The 22,924-nt window shown below is 37.7% G+C and overlaps 1 protein-coding gene across 1 annotated transcript in view; it reads right to left on the reverse strand.

The window, feature by feature from the left end:
* Positions 1 to 22,924, reverse strand: part of DACH2 (dachshund family transcription factor 2) — a 145,048-nt gene that overhangs the window by 73,429 nt on the left and 48,695 nt on the right. The gene's annotated exons all lie outside the window — the stretch shown is intronic.

Below are 22,924 nucleotides of genomic sequence, written 5' to 3' on the forward strand. Positions count from 1 at the left end.
GGTAAGAACTCCCCCTTTGTGCTACTTCACAGCCCAGTGGCCAAGTTGTGTATGTCTGTGTTCCCAGGGGGATCAGATGCCGGGGAGTTACCTTCCAGGAAACACAAGCCACTGGGGGAAACCAGCCTGTGCGATACCTACACATGCTGGCGGTGATAGACCCTCACTGAGCCACTGCCCAGCTATTTACCATCCTTTACAGGTCTGTGAGCAAAGTGCTCTGTTTAAGTTTCATTTCGGTTAGCTGAAGGAAATGCAAGTGATAAGCTCAGCTTCATTTCTCTGAAAATGCTGCTTCCCACCCATCTTCCATTTTAGTAATTTTATACGGTAACTCTTTAAGCTACATGTTTTCTAGTAACAAACTCTGTGTATCTGTGTTCTCCAAAACAAAATCCAAATAACTTTTTTTGGTGAAGAAGTATTTGTGAAGATTAAATTGGTGTCTTGTTTTTAGGTATTGAAAGATCTCCACAAAGTAATCAAAGTTCAATTTGGTGACAGTTTCTTTCCATTTGGTTTCAAATTCATTTTAGCAGCCATAAAACTGTCTGGTCTAGCTAAATGAAATCCATTCAGTCAGAGATACCTTTGAATTGAACAACCACACCGTTTCAATCTATGTCTGTCATTTTATTTTTTCTTGTGATACATTTCTGAAAAATTGAACTCAAATTGTTAAAAGCAATACCATCTTCACTGTCCAATTTTGTTCTAAAATTATTTTTAAACACATTTTTCATGCTGTTGGGCACATTAAGCATAACATCAATTGTGGAAAAAAAAAGTACTCACTGCGTTGCTATTTCAGCACTGATCCTTTCAAAGTATTTATCACCTCTAACTTCTTTTCTAAGTGTCCAGCACACACAAGGTCTTTGAAATGTATTGGCTTATTTGGAACCCCAGCACTCCTAAAAGAACATGGGCTTATTTGCCAGCATTCCCAGCCCCAGTGTTTCCAGGTGTCCCAGATTATCTGCTCTCACCTAGGTATTAGGGAAAACAGCCACTTTTAGGCCTACACAGAATAATGTCCTGTGCTGAAAACCCTCCAGCAAACAATTTGCCATCAACTCGGCTGATGGTACCAGCATTTCAATGTCCCAGGAAGAGAAGACTAGGTAGAAAACAGTTTTTGCCTTCTTTGATAAACTGAGACTCTCACTACAGCAAGGATAGGAAGATACCATGCAGGGTATACTCCTGGTAAACTGACACTTTCCTGTCACAAAAATACAGACCTGTTCTGGGTCAGGATTATGACCCATTTAACTCCAAATGCTGTCCCTCATAATGGCAGTAGGTGATGTTTTTATGGAGACCATGCAAGTGTGGACACTTTCTGCGGTCCCTTATTACCCCCAAATACATTTTCTTACTTGAAAATAGGAAGGAGGTTCGTTGTTAATCAGCCCCCAAAAGCATGACACCCGTCTGGAAATCTAAATGGAAGATATGCAATGCAGTTCAAGCTTTAGTGCATTGATTTGTTTAGCTGTGTGCATTCAGCAATATCAACTTCTGGATTGTGCCCTTCAAGAAAGCCATCAAAGTGTGCAGGGTAAGATATTAAAACTCAAGAAATCCAGTGATGGTTTTACTGGGCTACTTCCAAAAACCTATCAAGTGGTTCAGCATCAAGTGGTTCAGCAGACATAATTACTGCTTAGCCCTGCCAAAGCTTTGAAATGTGCCCATTAATTCAGCAATTCCCAATCTGTCCATCAGTCAGTCATACTTAAAAAATATGTCTGTCACAACTTAGGTGAAGTAATCTGTTGATAATGATACAGTAAGAGGCATGTGAAATCTGAATATGATTTCTAAACTTTTTGAAAAGTCTTAATGACAGCAAAAATTAAAATTTATTTCACAGCAAACAGGATACTGAAGGTAACTGAGAATACATCAGAATATTTGATGCTAATTCAAGTAAGAACAAATAATTCCAGGAAGATACTTCAGAAGATAAAAGCAGAAATGTAATCTTTATTTAGGTACCTAACCTTCCCACCTAAACTGACAACTGCTTCCTTTAAAATTAACAGAGAAATAGTAATCAGAAAATGGTAAATACAATGTGTTCTAAAGTTCCTCAGTTATGACTGATAATTAGTGCTAATATACAATATCAAAAAAGTCTCTTTATTGTCAGCTACCTCCTACAAGGACCTTCCCAGTCAGAATAAAATCTCCCAACTGCAATCAGGTGCTCAGTGCCAAAGATTCGTAACAGTACAAAACCTGTTCCCTTCTCCCTTTCTAACAGCAGCCTTGGTCATTCATCCCTTCAAATCACACACACAAACATGCTGATGGCTACTAAAATACAGCAGAGTATTTTCCCCTACTTTGTAAGACCAGTGTACAGGAATTGCTGGCTGCAGCCACAAAATCTTCTGCAGACAATTGCTAAAATATGGATGGCCTTTTCCTTAAGTAACTAAAAGTTTAAAATAGGAAAAACATTGCAAAACAAATACGGGGACGCAGGAAAAGGAAAGAAAATGCAATATGATGGAAGGGACTTGTCTGACAAAAACAGTGGTCAAAGTGGCAGTATCTCAATTTAAACTCAAAATACCAAACACTGGGTGAGCTGATTCAACTTACACCACCAAAACACCCCAGTAAACTTAGACTTAAGCATATTTATAGAAAATTACAGACAAACCTTTATAATAGTTTTCATACAAATATACTAATACTCTAAAGCACTTTTCAAAGTTAGCTACTTGTACCCATTCCCCTCTTTTCTTTTGCTGATGTAGCCATGCATAAATTTTAATCAAAACAAGTTGTTTATTGGCTAGGAAGGAGTGTGACATGCTGGAGAAAAGCTCTGATAACTAATAAATTAAGTCTTTGCTTCTTTCTTACCTGATAGTTAACCATGTGATAATGAAGAGGGTGGGGAAAAGCTTGTCATCTTCATATTAAAAGGAAGAGGTCTATGGCTCCCTAAATGGAAATTAGTCATGCTATTTCAGGAGGCTGGGGCAAGATGAATAAAAGAATAATGGCTCACAGAATGATTGCATCCAAACACCTATAGTCCATCTAGCCTGACACCTTGTCTCCAACAAGGGCCACAAGCAATACTTAGTAAAGAGTTGAATACAGAGAAAATCTATAGCTATTTCCCAGAATACTCTCCAACAATTTATTCATTAGGAACTTCCTGAAACAGAGGTATTTTCCTTTCATTTAGTAACCTTTAATAGATTTTTCTTCCATAAAATTAAACAGATGACAATTTTTTGCATCTGCAATATCCTGTATCCCCAGCTTGCCCATGCACTGGATTAAAGCCTTCTCATGTTATTTGCAGGTATGTTGTCAGGGGGTTAACTTGGCATTTGGTACCTTCCTCTGATGTCTTCTAGTTCTTGAGTGGATGAAATATTAAGTAACAAATCTCTACTCACTTTCTTCTATACAATGTGTTGCATTATTCCTGGAATTAGAGAATTGAGATTTAACACCTAAATTTTTTTTGGATCTATGTCAATGTGGAAAGCATATGCCATCCCTTCCCTGAGAGACAATAAACGGCCTCTATTCTGTCACTCAGAGCACTACAGTATGATGCACAGCAAGTCAGAGCTAGCTGGAAAACAATATACCTTTGCACTCTTATTGGAAGGTTGGGTCAGGGAGACCCCTACTTCCAGAATGTGCTTTTGACAGAAGGCTTACAGAAATCTGCACAGACCATTGTTTCAACAGACACAACGCTGGAGAACTCCAGAGAGAGGACAATCTTAAAATCTTCAATACTATTTTGAAATGTAACCACAGGATTAGGGTTCATTCTTGCATAACTGATCTGCTCCCTTCTGCACTGCAAATGGATATTGCTAACATTTTTAGTACTAAGTGTGTGACTGTACCACTATTTAGCTATACAAAGATAACAACGCTGCACTGGAACATGACATATCTTCTACCTTAGGACCATCAACGAAAAAATAAACTGTTAGCTGCTGCAAGTGTGTCTTCAGAAAAAGTGCATTTCAAAGAGAGAAATAAGGTCAAAATTTTGGTCTGTCCTGTTTTTATTACTGTTGATGATGCACAAGCCAGAAATAAAACAGCTTATCTTTCAGATCTTGAACACAGTTTGTAGGGCTGGCTGCCAGAAGGCATAAGCCATATATCCTTCTAAACCCAACAACTGCAGCCAGCAAGTAAAGAACTAGGTTTCATATTCCAGTGATGACAATCATTGACACCTTCACTCACCCTAAACAAAAAGCATTCTTTTATTTTTTATTTACTTAATATTTGCCTATATTTAACAATTTATTAAAACAACCACTGACATACACGTACTGTCAGATAGCTGAGTTTGATTTTGAGAGGCTTTGAAAAGAATATCTTGACAGCCACAGCAGATAGGTAATGCTATAGTACAATCATTCAAGTTTCAACAATTTATCATTTACTATTTCTTTGAAATTATCATTATGAACCGTTCAAATTACAGTTTGTAATCTCCTGAGTAAATCTGTAGGGACATGAATGAATTCTGTGTTTGTAATATTTTCAAAATCCCTAATACTAAAATAAATCTGGAATATAAAATGTGTGGCACCTCATGCATACACATCTGGATGATCTTCCAAACCCCTGCCAACTTGAAGCATCTATACAGACCTCAGTGACACTGGAGATCTTACTAGGAAAACTAGATGCAGCAAAAAGGATGCCCCAGGTCCTTCTATCCTGAAGCTGCAGCTCTCCAACAAGATTTACTGTCATAAGCCCCAGTTTCCATGAAGGATTAGTAAGTGACACTTGCAGAGTTCCAACAAGCTGTGTCAGTGTGGGGAACATGGGCAAGGTAAACAATAATTCTGAAGATGCACCATTTTTTATACTTGACATTTCATTCCTTGCACCATGTTATTACTGACTCCCAAAAAATTTAGAATGCTGCCAAAACCAGGAGAGCCTGTGCATAAGCCTAACTAGTATAAAAGGTCAACAGTGAAATCTACCATTTCATTTAATGACAGTCTAAAAATAAGATCCAAAAAATCCTGAACTTTATAAGCAGCCAACTTCATACTACCTTCAAAAAATCTTTCATTTTTGCTCATAGTAATAACTGAATAACCTACCACAGCACTTGAACAACTTACACATTAAATTAATCTTTGATATTCAAAATATCTCATTCTACAAATCTAGTCTTTAGGTGCTCTTATCTAATCTCTAGCACAATTGTCCTCAATGAGTATCAGTGGGAGCTTTGCATTAGATTCTCTGAGGAGCAGGATCAAACCTCTAGACAAGTCAAACAGTGCGTAAGAATCTACTCAAGAAAATGCATCCTAAACTTGGCATTGTGTCAAGGACATTCTATGTCTTCAAACACTATTTCCGAGGTATACAAAATCCTTAATAGCAACTGTCATTAGATCAAGCAGTATTAAATTGTTGATACTAATACCAGATAAGGTGAAAATATTTCTTAAGAAGAAAAAGTGAAAGCAACAGCCACAAAATGCAACAGCACAGTGCCAAGCAGAACTTAACTAAGCATGAGGTTTTGGATAGGGTTCATTTCTGCTTGTGGTATAAGTATGCACCACCTTGATTATCATTTAAAAAAATATTGACAGCTTGCCTTCTCATACCAATACCTAGTAACAAATTCCAAATGTTTTGTCACATTTCTTGTGAGCAATGCCATCTGCCAGAGGTGGCATTTCATGGCTGTTTACCCTGACTCCCTCCAAGAATTCATCTGCCACTATCTAATGCTGCCTGAATAAAGGGGATTAAGACTCTGATGCAACAGAGACTATTGATAATTTGGTATAATTGGGAAGAAATGAAGATAAATGAGATTGAGGATGGAGAGGCAATTAGTTGAGCTGCCTGTACAGCTGTGTACTCGGCCTAGCTCCCCTGGCCTTTTCTTTGGTGAGGTATGTGCAAATTAAACATAATGACAAATACACTCTTCCCAAAGCTCTTTAGTTTGGGAAGCTTGAAGATTATTTTCACTTCTGAGATTCTAAGTTTTCAGTTAAAAGAAAAGACAGAGTCATACTCACTGCTGAGCTTTTTAATGAGTAAGGCACTCTGTAACCACACACCTCAGGCTGTTTCAAACACAGCTCAGAGTCTGGCAGTGACACATGGCGCTGGTGCTGCTTTGGTGGCACTGACCAAAGGGACCAAGGCTCCTGCCTCCCCCAGAACATTCATTGTTCTACAACTCCACACATCTTCAACTGGAGTATTTGGTGTCTTGTTCTGTATTTTCTACCCATGTAATTGTTCAGACAGCAGATCCAGAGCACCATCTCCATAACAGGGATTCTCTAAAGCCTAGCCCATATTTGCAGCTGGACCTGCATTTTTTAAATTGTGCTAGCGTTTAAAAATACTGGTCAAAAAACCTTAAGTGAGATGTCTACAATACACATTTTATTCTCCAAAAAGATCTTAGAAGTGATAGATTTTTAGTAGTAAATTTAACACACAAACAGCTACCCAGATAGGAACTTGAGTTCTAGGCTATATTGTTCAGCTGAGGCCAGGTAATCAAGCTTGAATACCCTGAAAGGTATTTAAATCTGAGGTGAACATGGTCAGACTACAAACCTCCAAATTAGAAGGCACAAATCTGCAGTTTGATTTGTAATTCTTCTTTCAAGTATATTGAGATACACTTATACCTACTAAAATGTGCACATATGTGGTATAATGTGAAGATAGAAAAAATACATTTGACAGAAGAAATGCCACTGTACGTTTCACAGAGGATTCTTACATAGTTTTTCATAAATATCAAATAACAAAAGATCCCCTTAGAAAGGGAACCAATACTTACAGAGGCAGTTTGGCTTTTAGACATGTTTGCCTAACTACCTACCACCATGTGAATTTTCTGCCTTTACAAATTCTGACTGAATTAGGTCTTAGATGAAAGACTTCATAAAATTGCTCTTTTTCCTGCATCCATATTATCTTCAGATATTAAAAAAGAAATATTATGGGTGAGTTTAAAAATGCTCCTTAGAAAACAACTAAGCTGAGCACCTGTGCACAGAAGGGATTTGGGTAAATTTTGGAACAAAAATGTTAAACGTCTTAAAACAACAAATTAATAGGCTCACTTTGTAATGTGAATTTTCAACACAGTTGCTTTGTATAGTAGAGCACAGTCCTTGGGTATATTCTCAAAGCTAAAACCACCTGAATTTATCCCTTTTCAAACTCACAGAACTTCTGAAAAACCTATCTGATTTTTTGCATGTGGAAAACCTCTCTGGGTCTCAACACTGCACCCTTCCCCACTACTTAGAGATCAACCAAAAGTTCAGTTTAGCTTTATCTGATGTACTTTTTCATTTTGGATGAGATTTCTACAGAAGACAAAAATTACTTCACTTTTTATGAGGCAAACATGCCAGAATAAAAAAAAAAGTTTATATTTAAGCTTAAATCTATTTTGTCTTGTCCTCCTAAAGCTGAAAACATGGCTAAGATAACTGTTCCTCTATATCACAGAAGTTTTACACATATAGGTCAGAATAATGGGGTTTATTATCTGCAATATTTAAATTGCATATACCACACCTCTGGCCTTTTACTGCAACTCCCTTCTCATAAACTTTGTAAATGTACAAAACTATTTACTGCCCATCTTCTGGTTTGACACTTTATAAAAAAAATTGAGGTTAACCATGTACAAAGCACACATTAAATAAGTCACACTGAGCAGATCTTTGGCGTTCCTCAGGAAACAAAAGCCCAGAGCATCTCCTCCCTGAAACAGGGCAGCTCCTCCAGCTCTGCCCTGCCTCCTCACACCTGCACCACAGCTGCACACACTTACCACACTCCTGCTGGCAACCTCCATCTCCTGGGATGGAGCACCAGGCTTGAGTGCTCTCTAACAAAGCCACAATCCACGTCTCTGTGGGTGCTCCTGACGTGTGCCAGCATTGCTGCAGTCAACAACACCCACCCAAACCAGCACTTGCCTTTTACTTTGCAGTTGAGAAAACTGTTTCAAAACTCAACTGATCTCTTCACACCTTGGTGTGCCCCTTCTTCACCCACAGGGACAGCACTGGCTGCCCCACAGAGGGCAGCTGCTGGCTGAGGACCACATGCCCTGGCTGGGGATATCAGAAAGGGCAGAAACCACAATGCAACAACTCACTTAAGCACAGGTGAAAGGAGAAAAAGGATCAAAACTGTTCCCTAACTTCAAGAGGTTGCTGTACACAGAAGCGATGGCAAGTTGAAGAATATGTCCATGACCTAAAGGCAGCAAAGGAAGCCTCTGACTGACCCAACCAGAAAACAAAGAAAGGGCAGGTGATAAACGAAAACTTCTACACTAGCGTGAAAAGGACAGAGCTGAAAATGAAATATTCTGGTTTTCATATTCATCTAGCTTTGTTTTCCCACTTCAAAACATTTGTGTAAGTCCCACTTCTTCTTCCTCCATTTCATCCAGCCTTTCCTCAGAGGTGGGTGCTAATTCTCTTCACATCAAAATCCTGTCCCCAAATCATAAAATGTGACAGACTCACGATGACTCCAAGGACTTCAGTGAAGCTGTTCTCAAGAAAATAAATTGTGTTTCGAGAGAATCTCTTCTCACTGCTCTCCAAATGCCCCTGTGATGACAGCTGTATTACGAGGCTAAACATGAGTTCTGCTATACCTCTTCTCAATTCTGAAACTCAGACACATCCAATGTCAATATGAGTATACAAGAAACAACAGCTATTTGACTGCTAGAGTTTTTCTTTACTTATTTGCACCCTACTTTTAAATGATTGCTCATCTTCCTATTTTATAATAGTACCAACAGAATTAGGAAGATTTCTAAAGCTAAACCAACAGTGTTATTAGAAAGGCAAGTGATTTCTCAATTCAATTGCAATTAGTATCTTAGTCAGCTTACTAAATTGTTATCACAATATTTATCTGCTGCACTTCAGGTCAGCTTCTTAAAATGAAGTTGGAATGGTATATATCTGAAAAATAATACAGAGAGAATAGCTGGTAATGCTACTACAGAGCTATCTAAAAACCCTAGAAAGTTCCTAACAGAAAAAGTTTTGTTCTGAATAAATGCTACCCAACCTATAAAGCTGCTTTGTAATTTGTAGCTTACTATGGTATTTGCATAGAAGAGCAAGCCTCAGCTATAAATGATGATCGAGGATAACAGCCATGAATTTCAACAGATTTTCAGAGCTCCCTGGTTTATGCTGAGAACAGTATCAAAAGGTTCCTCTCTCCAGCACTGCTGGTGTCAAGGTTAATGAACTAAAACTTGTTAAATTGATATTACCAAACTAATGACTTTTTTATAGGATATTGCATGGATTTTAACAGACAAGCTAATATAGAATGCTGCTGGTCTTAATTGAATTGTAAGTTATTGCATGTATACAATTAAGACAAATCAAAAAGGAGGAGCTGGGAGGCAAATGTCTACCTACGCCAGGCTATTGCCTCACCCACTGCCACAGATACATTTCAAATGTAACCCCTGAATTCACATCACATTCAACCGGAAACATGCAGAGGGAGAGCATCCATGGAGATAATCTGTTGGCTAGCAGGAAGCCTTAAAAAAATTAAAAAAAAATTCCTCTTGATCCTCACAAGTTCCCTCTTCACCCAGGAAAAGCCACGTAAAACAGCCGAGCCTCAGCCCTTGATGACTGTGCAGAAACTTTGCTCAATAGCAGGACTGAGGGAAATTGGGAAATTGCCTTTTTCCCACACTGCTGTGACTCAGAGCCCTTCCACAGCTATCATCAACCACAGGAGAACACAGCCACACACAGGTTCTGCCGAGGCAGTTTTTCCATCCATATCCCTGCCCTGCTGGGGAGTGGCAGTCTAAGGTTTTTTACCAGTTGCCAAACTTTGTGCTGCACGTTGGAGGAGCTCCCGGCGCCGGGGGGATTTGCTAAATTACAAGTGCTGTAAATGGGAGGATACTGCAAATACACATTTTCTTGAAAAGGAAAGAAATCAGCCTCAAAGGGAATTCCAAGGCAAATCTGTAAAAAGTAGCTTGCAGCAAAACAGATCTGCAATTTCAAACACTTACATTTGAAAATATTTAAATAATAACAGCATTCAAATATATTTTTACATCAACTACACCATACATTAAGACAGAGGGGAAATAAATGCCTGGAGTCTTCAACCAAAATACATGAAAAAACAGCAGGAAAAAAAAAAAAAAAGGAGGCTATTTAATGAATCATATTAAAAGGGAATGAGCTTATGAAAAATAAATGACATTTGTAGAAAATTAAATTTTGAAGGTGAGATGTTGTTTAACCGCATCAACCATTTATTTCAGTGCCGTAACTGCATCTAATAAATAAAACACTTTTAAAAAATCCAAACTGAAAATTCACTGCTGTCTGATGACTTGAGTTTTCCATTTATGTAGTACAGGTGCAGGGTCTGGGCTCTAATTACTCAAGGCAGTTTTAAAGAAAGAAGAGTTGGACAGAAAAATGAGTATCACTCACCAGCAATAGGACAATGCAAATATTTCTTCTACAGACAGAATCACAGAATTTAAATTCAGAGAGACTCATTAGAGACTATCCTCCTAAGTATCAGATACCTTCAAGTTTCATGAAAATGCTGTTTAGATAATATTTTTCTATTAAAGTTCAATCTCTCACTAACACAGAAGTGTTATTTAACATGCAGTATATACCCAGATACATTTGGTATTTGTAAAAAATTATATAAAAGACTCTTAACTCATGCTAGTTATTCCACTGTTTTCTGAAGGACTTGTCCTCTCTGGATCTAGGATTTTACAAAGAAAGGGAATAAAGTTGGATTTAACTTCTAAAAAATATCTACTTTGCCAAAATCAAGAAAAAATACAAGAGGAGCTGCAAATAAGGGGGAATATTTCTCAAGGAAGAAATGCCAAAATCCCCCTTGTATCACACTCTTGGAGACAGTCAATCAGAAAACTGATCCATAAGAACCTGCACTCCTGCTACCTAATTTCCATCTGAAACATGAGAAAATACATCACAATTTAACTAATAATTTGTGCCTTACAGGAAAAGGGGAAAATGCAGCCTCTCATGTTCCATGATGTTAGTAATTGAATATACAGCTTTTATACAGACAAGCTGGAAGTTTCACCAGTCCCAAAATTTGGATTGATTCCATCCTTAGAAATGCCTGAGCATTTATTGTATTATTTTTTTAAATAACCTAGGATCCTTTTTATATTGTACAAATATAGAACAGACAAACCCCTCCCCCCTCCCCTTTTCTAGGTTTTAAATATAAATGCATGTCTGATATTAAAGGCAAGCTCAACATCTATGCCTTGTCTTGGTGATAAAGTTCATGAATATATAATCAGAGTGGAACAACTCTGCTACTGATTAAATGTCAAAAAAGGTTTTATTGTCAAATATACTGTAAACACAGAAGATAAACAACAAAGAGCATTAATTACAGATGGCCCTGTACAGCTTAAGAAATGCATGTGATCTAAGCAGGAAATGTTGATTTTCAGTTTCAACTATCAATTTTAATTTACCTTCAGAATGTACCTCCAGTCAACCTGTAAAGATAGAATTAACTATAAATGGGCCCAACTCAAATGAAAGAAATGCTTCACATTCAAGGGCAGATGTTAGTGTGCTGGAGTCTGTATCATAAGCAAACACAACAGAATTCATCTATCCAAAACTCTGGAGCTTTGTTAAAATTTATCTAAACCTTTGTGAACATATAAAAGAGACAAAAGGTGAAAATCTGGCCAGGACAGATGAAAAGCTGGAGGAGCCATCCTCACAAATTGAGAATAGGGTTTCACTGCCTGTGTAGCAAAAAAAAAAATTAAAAACCCCTAGGGGCATGAATGGAGTGCAGGTGGACACAGGTCAGCAGCATCCTGCTTCCAGGAAACATCAGGACAACAGGAGTTGCACACATTCACACAAGACAGCTGTATGTAGGACTGGGAGAAATTCCCTCTCTATATCCTGATGTAACATGCTGCCCTGAGCACTGGCACAGCCCTGACCAAAGCACTGCCTTGGGCTGGGAACAAGCAGAACATGAGTCACCTGGGGAGAGACCAGAGAGCAAAGGGACAACTGACCAGGGACCCAGAAAATCATCAGGATGAGGCACCTCCAAAGGAGCAGGTTGTTTAATGTAGGGACGGGAAGACCGGAGACTCACTAATAGTCTTCACTAGATAAAAGACATGTTCAGTAATAAAAGGGAATAAATTGTTCTCCATACCCACAGGGTACAGAACAAGCAGCACCAAGGAAAGACTGTAACAAGGAAGACAGAGGTTAAGCATTAGGAAAAATGGCCACGATTAGTAGCCTAAAAGGTTTCTAAAATGAAGCTGAACACCAATCAGTCAGACACTATGCTGGCAGAGTTCCTGCTTCACTGAGTGTGCTATTTTCCTACCACCCTCAACCCTGTGAATGGCAACAGAGCCCAGAGGACAGTGCCCAAAGGACAGTGCCCAATGGCTCATCTTGAGCTCACCCTGCACCACGAGCCTGCAGCCACTGCCTGAATGAGACCTGTACACTGCAGAACCATGTCCCACCCTGCAGGGCACAGCCCAGAGTGCCTATCCACAGCACAGGACCATTAGCCTATATTATGGACTCTTCTTCAGCAACAGGAAAGGTTCAGGTAAGACCCTACCTACTCTTCTCCTCAGGAGATCATCCCAGTCTGAGAAGACACTGCTGTTCTCAAACCACTGGGTGCCTGCTTACTGTGTCTGCCAAGGTGAAACATCCGTCTGCAAAACCTTACACACAGACTGCCCAACATAAAATAGATACTAGTACTTACAAGATAACATAATATTGGTTCCCTTTCCTACATAATTTTAAAAAATTAAGAAAATCCATGCTTTTTACCTTTAGATTATGGACAAATCAGTAGCTTCAATTACGTGGTGCCAACAAGATTTTTCTTCTCCGTGACTAAACTGACTAGGTTTAATATTTTCCAGTGATAGTTAATTTAAATTAAGCTTTTAAGAAATCAAGAATAAGAATTTAATTTTATAAAAAGAATTTGCAGCCATGGAAATTAAAATTTTTTAATACATTCTGGTGATAAAGCAGCTTTACTCTTGGTCCAAGACCACACTGCTGGTCTTTCATAATTGTACTAGAGTGATTTGATAAATTGCTCTCTTGCATACAGTTAGGGGTTGGGATGGGGTTTTTAAAAGGAACTAAAAAAAACACAAACTACCCACCTGTATCTATTTTTAATTTGGTAATGACTGTACTTGCTAAAATTCAACCAAAATGTCACTCTCAGCTTTTTAAGAACAGAATATGGAGCAGAAAGCATAACCTATTATGCAAAGCTGTCAGATGCTTACTTTTAAAATCACAGAAATAAATGCATAATCCTGATTTTCTTATGGATCAAAACTTTATTAAAGGGTATAAAAAAAGCTTGAATGTAACTATTCAGGTTTGCCAGGGTATTCTATGAAAAGTACTAAGGCTCTGATCTGTGCATGCCCTCTTCACCCACAACATCCCTGCTCGAGAACTAAGGGACACCTCCTACTTTGTGGGTGCAAGTAAAGGCAGAATTTCTTGAGCCCACTGTGACTTCTGTCTCAGTGAATTCACAAATCAGCCAGACATCCAAACAGCACCAACTGTTGCAAGTGAAACTGCTACCCAATCTTAGCTGCAAAAATGTCAGATCAGGGCATTCTGCAAAAATCTAGTGCTGAATCCTTAAGTAAAACCTCACATTATTAAAATGTTTTTTGGACTAATGCTCCTCATTTGAGAGTGAGAAAATATTCCACATGATCACACCACAAACATTTCTTACCTCAAATATAAATTAACTGTACGTTAGGGGATTTTTTAAAAAAATCTGATTAAAATTGTAATTCATGAGACTCCTGCTGTTGGCAGCTGTACCACTATCAACGACATCCTTTGGGGGACTCTCAGCATGTGGCCTGCATCAAAGCTAACATACCGGTTTTCATCCTAACTTTTATATGCCTTAAAAAGAACAAGAATGTTCCAGACTTTAAAATTTAATTAATGTATTATACTACTTTGTTGTTGCTGTTGTTAAAATAGCATTAATCTGAGATTGAAATTGGCTCCCTAATATTAACAACAGCAACTATCACTGATAATTGTTTTTCCTAACGTACCAGAATTCTTTATGTAATGGTTCCTTACATCCTGAAATGGGAAGTTAAAACACACTGGTTAGGCATGCTCATACACCATAGTGTTTAAACAATTATGTTATTTTGTGCAAAGTGATGCAGAGAGAAGATTATGTTGAAAAAGAGTACATACATGATCTAAAAAAAACAAACCACAAAAAACAAACAATTATTTGACATGGGGTATTTTACTGTTCTTGGTCTTCGGAAGCACTGTGGAAAATCTGCAAAAGACTGAGGTGAAACCAGAGTACTTCCCAGCATTTCTGGCATCCCTAATTGCCAGATTTCACCCAATCATCAGTTGATGGTTTCTGCTCCCAATATCACTTTTGCTTTTATCCAACAATTATTTAAGACAAAATACAAAATGCAGAGAGGAGCTCTGCTTCCTGAAGGACAGGACAATACTCTTCACACCATGTCCTACAGCAGTCACAGAAGCCTACCAAAATTTTGAAACTGGAATAATTTTTCCTTTTAAAGTGCAGTGTATTTTATCGGTATTGAGTGTAATAAAATTTATAGTGGAAGTCCTACATTGGGCACATTCATGGTCAGTATGGCACCCCACAGGGCTCGGGCAGTTCCTGCGCCTCGCAGAGAAACGCGAGACCATGTCTTAATGAGAGGACGCTTTTGACCAACCTGCTTTCCTTCGGCAAGCTGATATTGACCAAGAGTATCTGCTACTACTAACAAATGTGAAAATTATAACCCAGGAAAATATGTAGCCTTGGCTCTACAGTGGCCACAGTGATTCATGACATCAAAACCTAGTGAAGAAGACTAATGCTCTGAGGGGACCGGGTGAGCTCAGCCTGCACTCATGTGTTCTGTGCTCACTCCTAATTACTTCATTTAGGACTGCAAAAGTGTTTTAACAGACAAAATTAATTATTTTGAATAATCCTTCTGAAATATGATATGCAGTTTAATTGTATGCACCCTGTCATTAAAGTTCCCTACCTTTTGGTGCATTAATTCTATCAGTGAGAAAGCAACAATCATAAGAAGACTGTTTACTAAAATTAAAAATAAAGTTAAAAGGTTAATGTACTCTGGTGATACATTTAGAATGCTAGAATGTTGTAATTTGAGTTTTTACTAAACATTATTTTTCTACTCTTTAAAATCAATCTCTTTGTTCGAGGAACACATTTCCTGTCAATAAAATGAAAAATGATACAGATTTAGGAGGATAGTGGTCTCAGCGTAGCATCTCTCATATTATTATTCCAGTATCATCTGTTACAAAGTAAGACCAATTCCCACATCTAATTACAAACAGGATTTCAGAGTCATTAAACAAAATACATTTCCATTAGTGCTGCTGTAAGAAGATAGGGGAAAAAATTAAGATTAGTTCACGCTGCACCTCTGTTTTTCAAGCTTTGAAGATTTAGACCTCTGCACTGCGAGCCGATAAATTTGTAAAGGATCTGAAAGGTGACAGACACGTGAAAGCTTCCAATTCCACACAGTTTAGCCAGACCATTTGCCTTCTGTCACTAGTTTAGCTTTTGCTGCACTTAGTTCTGATAGTAGATATGTCAAGGATCTAGGGAGGTTGTTTATAATTATGCTGTGTGCACCCAGAGGTGTTTTATTTGGTCATAGAAAGTTTTGGGTTTGATATGAATCTTGATCTTCTATTTTAAATTTATTCCAGCAAAAGTTATTAAGGAATTCCGTCATGGAATAAAAAATGTATGCCATGCTCTGGAAAAAAGAAACAGCAGCTTTTTTACTTCAAAGAAGATGCAGACAAAATACACTGAGGAAGCAGATTGTGTGATGTTTAACTGTTGAAATATAAACTTACAAATATATATATTCTCCATTCATAAACATTTAGCAGCATCTAATTGTCATGAAGCCATTTAAAATACACCCTTGAGAATTACTCACTCAAAAAGTATCCCCACAAACCAGACCTTAGATCTTTATTAAAACATTTTCTATAAAGAAGTCTATTATAAGATAGTACCTAAATTTGCTTGATCCTTAAAATAGTTTACATTAGTTTATGTTATATAAATATCAATTAATTTAATCATGTCTAAGATAAGCATCAAATTATCTGAGACAGAAATTCCTCTCAAAGAAAAAGATGCCCTAGAGTTACTGAGAAAAACAGAGAATTTACCTTTCAAAAGTTAACCAAAGTTTTATTCCCTTTATTAGTTTTAAAACTACATCCAGACCCACTTCTTATTTCCCAGAGTTGGGTGTCAGCCAATTCAAATATGTAAATATTAGCTGATGAATCAACATTTGTGTGTGAATCATACACATTTACTATGAAGTATTTACATTCATATTTAAATAAAGAATACTTTAAAAGACAGCTAAAGTACTCACACACACTCAATAGGCAACTCCTTAAAAATCTATTTAAAATGGAACCTTAAAATAATTCGCAGCTCAGAAAAAAAATCACTTTTACACTCCATTGAAACTGTGGTTCACTAAAGCATCTTAGAATTCTTGGTATTAAATCCTGCCCACTGGTGGAGTAACACAGAAAAAAACTATACACTGATATTCAATCTCCAAAAAAACCCCAATTTGCCAAAGAAATAGTGCATCTTGTTTCCAAGCTTCACACCCCAAGACTGAGTTCTCAGGATAACTGAGGGCCCATGAAAGCCATCACCAGTAGGAAGAAACAGAAGAGAATTCAGCAGAATACAAACAAGGTACAACTGAGCCAAACAAACAGCTTATCACTGCCTGGCTAATGCTTGAGGAGCTGTATCTTGAAAAAGAAAACAGCACATCAACCTTTTCCTCCCAAATTATCAGGCACTGGCCCCAGGAAGGCCCCACTTACATTATCTGCAGGGAATTCATTACTCTGTATCATTCAGCAACCTCGGACGTTTTCTGACAAGCAGCAATGAGTAAAGCTTTTAAAGCTTCAGTGTTAAGTGAATGTTTTAGTCCCTTCACTCTTACGATCACAGGTATCACTTCCAAGCGGCTTCAAGAAACTTCCAAGAAGCCACACCTCCACATCTACACATCCTGAAAGCCACTGAGTTTCATCCAAGCATGAATCTTTTTCACCTGTTACAGCCTTGGGATAGGCACACTTGCAGAGCTTGTCCTCACAGCCAGCCAGTCACCTGTGGGGCCAGACACACCTTCATTATGTGGAGGAGCCTCACCCACACCTCAGACTGCAGCACACTGTGAGTTAGCCCTAAAGAAAAAATGGCTTGTCCAGGGGCTTCAAAATGACATTTTTTTTTCAGCCACACACTGTAACATGTACCAGCACAGTCCTATTGCAGTGTCCAACCTCTCCCACAGAAAGCTATCCCAGCCTGGTGGACTGAACAGGAGCTGCCACGTGCTCTGAACTCCTTTCTGATCTCCAGGAGACCTTTCCAGTTGTGTCTGTTCATGATACTGACCATTCACTGCCAATCTCATTGGGCAGTATGGGTCATACCATGAGGCATACTCACTGTACATCATCATCTGCATGTTTGAGAATAAAGGCACTTAAAAAATGTCATCTTCTTTCCCATCTATCCTACCTATCCCAGGGTGCAATCCATTTGTGTTTGGAGGCCCTGGACCAGTAGCTCACTTCACAGCTCAAACAGGAATATCCTCTTAGCCACTATGTGCCTACTCTCAATTTCCAGCATGAAAAGCAAGTATCTTCACATAGGCAAGATCAACACAATTACATGTCTAAAGAAATAGCACAGATGTCTCAATTTTTAGCATGAAATGTTTAAATATGTCTGCTAAGGCCAGAGTTGGACAAGCCTAGCTTTTGAATGAGATGGCACAGGAAATAAAACATTGTAAATTCTCTCTTCTTTCAAGATTGTATATATTCCTTCTGACAAAAGGACAATTAAGGAAAATTAGAAGTATGCTTCACTAGCTTTTCAACTAATTCTAAAAATATTAATAGTAGTCTGGACTGGATACATTTTTAAAATGGCATCAACTTTTTCTGTTCTTTAAGTAAAATTATCTTCCTTGAAACAGTAACTCTCTCCTCATGTAACAAAAATACTTGCATTAACAACAGGAAAAATGACTTCAGAAAGTCTGCACACACAGTGCTCAAGGATTAACAAATTCTGTTCTCTGGTCTTGTCATTTTTACTCTTACAACAAAATAACAGCCTCGGCATCCTGCTTTTTAGAATAAAAGACCTACGTCTTTTGACTTTTCAAGCACTTGAAAATTTTAAAAGAGAAAAACTAAAAAATGCTGACCGTGTAATAGCTGGGTACTCATGGTGGGTGGAGAACATGAAAGGTTACAATATGGATCTGTGCCTACGCGTTTCTTTTCAACTTGAGCAGCATCCTCCTGCTTCTGCTAACTCGGCAATCATACAGCTGACAGATTTCTGGGTTTTCTAAATAATGCATGGGATTTTCTTTTAACATGTCAGTGCAAAAGTATCAATTCTGCCCCTGTGTCGTTTGTGATGCTGATTTTCCTTGACAGCATTCCATTAAACCAATGAGTTTTTTCCCTCCTGATGGTTCCTTAAATATTCCTTCGAGTGATGTATTTGTGGTTTTTTAAACAGATTGTGAAGGATGTTTGCATTTATGAGAAGACTGCATGGCAGGTACTATAGGGAAAAAAGGATAAAAATATCACACTATTTTTTTTTTCTAGGAGCTTTTTTTCTCTGATCCTCACATGCCAAAAGCTAGGGTGTTTTTCCTTTCTTTTCTGCCTAACTTAGCTCCTTGTCTGGAAATTAAGCAACAAGACTCTACATACAGAATAACATTTTGACTTCCTAAGGAAATACCACTGAAACACTTAGTACAGTTTGATATCTCTCCTGGGAAAGTAAAACGCATTTATTAAATCATGTGTGCTAACTCCAAAAGCCCACAGAAGGAAATAACTGCTTTCTTCTTTGCAGAGAGGTTTTGTACAAACAGGTACTGTCACAGATTGCTCTGCACAGCTCTGTCCTTGCTTATGCAGCTGTGTAACACAGCATCTGTAAAGAATCTTCAGGTAGTATCACCAATACTGCATTTTGCAATCCACCCTTCATGTTCCAGTTCCATCACATACTTACACAAATTACCTGCTGCCATGCTATTAAAAAAAAAAAAAAAAACCAGTTCCAATTTCAAATAAGTTTCAGATTTCCCTAGGTAATTACATGCTAATTTCCAGAAAACACTTCACCTACTATTATTACTGCATGATGATGAAACAGATGATCTTTATACACACTTCTTTGCAACCAGAGAGGTTTGGTTTTGTTTATCTTATTTCTATAGAACAACAAAATGGAGTGCAACCAGAGAGGTTTGGTTTTATCTTATTTCTATAGAACAACAAAATGGATTACATGGTTGTGCTTTGAGAGATCTGCATGCACAACCAGCATACCTGGCTTCACCTGCCAGCTTCAAACTCTTGATCTTGCTCATTTTCCAAGAACATGAAAGGCCAGATCCCTCCTGGCACATATTATCAGTCGAGCTTTCCAGGACTCCCCTTAGCTATGGCAGTCCTCAGACACGTGCACTGATCACCACCAACAAACCATCTTATCTCCAAGGATTCACATGGAGTAGCCAAAAAGGAGGAGTAGGGTTTTATAACTGACTTATGGCCACTAGGGATTTCAGATTCCAGAGGGATGTAATTTATTCCACTTCCAGAAACCTATGTCCCTAACTATACGGTTGTCTACGTTCAACCTTCTCTCCCAGATGCTGTGAGAAGACGGAGACAGACACTAGGCTACAAGGAACACGCAGCACAGCTTGGCTGGACTGAGGGGCCAGAGAACCTGCAGTGCCAGATTGAATAAGAGATTTTCAACTGCCTGAGAAGTTTGCTTCAACACTTCATATGATGAGTAGGAAGGTGCAAAAAAAAAAAAAAAAAATCCTCTCTCTGTAGTGAGTGGAAGTAGGACATTAATGTTCAAACATGTAAAATTCTTCACAGCACAGTGAACTAATGCATTACTTCAATTTTTAAAAATTCAAATTTTTTGTACCTTTTTCCTCACAGATCCAGTATTGTCTCTTGCATCATTTTTTTAGTAAGTTATTTTTAATCTTCCAATACTAAATGCCACCGTTACTGAGATTATTATTATAATATCACATAAAGGACATAGGTAGGGCCTGATGGCAAAAACATTCCAGCTGGACTAGAAGCAGGAAAAGAACTGGTGCATTTATTCACCACTTTCTTAGACACACTTGTAAGATGCAATTTCACACCTGTAATTTCCTAGAGGACAATATATCTGAGCAATTATAGTCAGTGATCGTGAGAGTCGGAGTTGAGATTTTAAATTGGTAGCATGAGTTCTGGCTCCAGATACAGAAACTCTTCAAAAATTTCCATCACCAGAGATGCACACACAGAGAGAAAGAAACTACAGAAGTGACAGTTTAGGCATTACTTAAGAAAAATCCAAAATTATTTCATATTGACTTCAACAGATACAGGATGGGGCCTGAAATGAATATGACAAGATACCCTTTTTTATTATACCAATCACCTGTATATAGTGACAAACTTCAAAAAAATCTGGCAATAAATATTTAGGACTTGATACTGATCAATTACATTTTTAATTAAAAATAAACACCAGCAAAAGAGAGTATTCCACTCATATACCAGATTAGAGAAGACGAGGAATATTGAAGGGTGGCTGGAGATGTCCCTGCTTATTGTAGGGGGGTTGGACCAGATGGCCTTTAGAGGTCCCTTCCAGCCCAAGACATCCTATGATCTTAAGTATGCCAAAGGAAGTCAATTGGTACCACTGAGGTGAAAAGCCAACAATCTCTGCAGTTGTTGTTTCAAGTAAAACTGCAACACTTCAAGTCTTTCTTACAGTAAAAAGAAAAAAACAAAACCACTACAAAACAAATCAAAGGAAGTTAAAGGTCCTCTGCTCTGTACAACTATATTTCTGATTTGACAGCTACAATTATAATCATTCAGACATCTATTTCCCACAAACTCTCCACAGCCATAACCTTTTGTGATTAATTATAAAGTTCCAGGAGCAATAGTACACAGACTAATTTCCTAAAACAATAAAAGACAGAATTTCTCATTTGGAGCTAAATGAAACACGAACAGGTTGTTATTCATGCTGAAATCTAGATGCAGAGTCATGTTGCAGCCATTACAGAAGCTATTAAACACAACCTCAAATCAAACAAACTGTAGGTCTCTCTCCTAAAATAAAATGTTTTTCTCACTTATGAGGCTTCTGACTCCTTCGCTCTGCTTTTTACCTCTTCTTAGTGAAAAAAATCAATATTCAAAATTCAATTTTCTTTCTCCTTCACATCCCCATTTTGTTTTTAATACTCATTTAAATTGTTAAGAGTTTAGAGCAAAACAAACATTTGGCAAAGGTTTCATGCACACAAAATTATTATGGTGTTTCTCTCTATAGTGAATCAAAGTTACAAAATGTGGATCAATTTCCAAACAAAGTGTCCACTCTCTTCATACTCTACCTCAGCCTCCCATGAGCTTTCTATACTGACTATTTGACAACTACTCACTTATTAAGAACAGTGGAATGTATAATTCAGCTTTACATTCCTTTCATTTTCTTTTTTTCACACATCCTGCTGTACCTACTTAATGTAAATCTTTAAAAATGACCCTGCAATAAAAAGAGAAGCTATGCATAATAAAAATGAGCCCAATGTTGGCATTGCAGATAATAGAAAGAGGGAAAATTGTGCTTTTTAGTAGTTCTGTTAAGGACTCATCTGTCGCAGTAGTTCTTTTTGTTAAGGACTTACCTCTCTGTCTGTAAGAAATACTAGCAGCTGATCCACTTAATTTGTTCTTGGCCATTTTACTAAATTAGGCAATGAAAAGGGGAAAGAATTGAGAAAAGATCTTTATATAACTGACAGGAATTCCTTATCTTTGGGCCCCACTGTAACTTTAGCTAAAGTCAGAGGGAATTTTTCCAAATATTTAAATTGATACTGAGTCAGTTCTAGAACTCATCAAATTGCTAAACCACAGAGAACATTTATTTAATTCGCATGCTCTTGATGGATATTTGAAAGATTGGTATGAGAGTCCCCCATAAAACTTGTCAATGAGGTACCTAAAAGAATAATATTCATGTACTGTAGGTTTTCCCCATATAAAGTATACAAATTCTGCCCTATCAAGTAACACACCAAATAATGAATATTCAAATTAGCAAGCTTTTGTACAGCAGCTTTTAAAAAGCCTAATCCTAACCCTGCATCTTTTTTGTATGAAGCTTCCTTGCTGTTCTGTACAATTCTATCTTCAGTCATACTTCTTAGCATTCACTGAAATGTCATGATTAATTTTGAACTAAATAAGGAGTATAACATGCTTTTTCAGTGCTTTTTTTCTGAATTCAGTATATGCACTAATTGATTAGGGTCTGAGAGGTGAGAAATACATATCCCACCTAACAGAAAGCTGGAAAAGGGTTTAATGCATGAATTAGAAGCCAGATTTCTTCAATACAGATGAGTACACAAAATTAGCAAAAGGCAACACCACTTTTGGAAAGACTGCTTTGTGCATAAATTTGTCATGAATTCAAAGTTATTCCTTTAGAAAATGAGTCTAAGACCTCCCAGCTGCTGCTTTATTGGTCTAATAAATTACCATTTTGACGGTAC

The sequence above is a fragment of the Chaetura pelagica genome, unplaced genomic scaffold, assembly GCF_000747805.2.
Source record: "Chaetura pelagica isolate M959 unplaced genomic scaffold, ChaPel_1.0 scaffold103, whole genome shotgun sequence".
Taxonomy (NCBI): Eukaryota; Metazoa; Chordata; class Aves; order Apodiformes; family Apodidae; genus Chaetura; species Chaetura pelagica.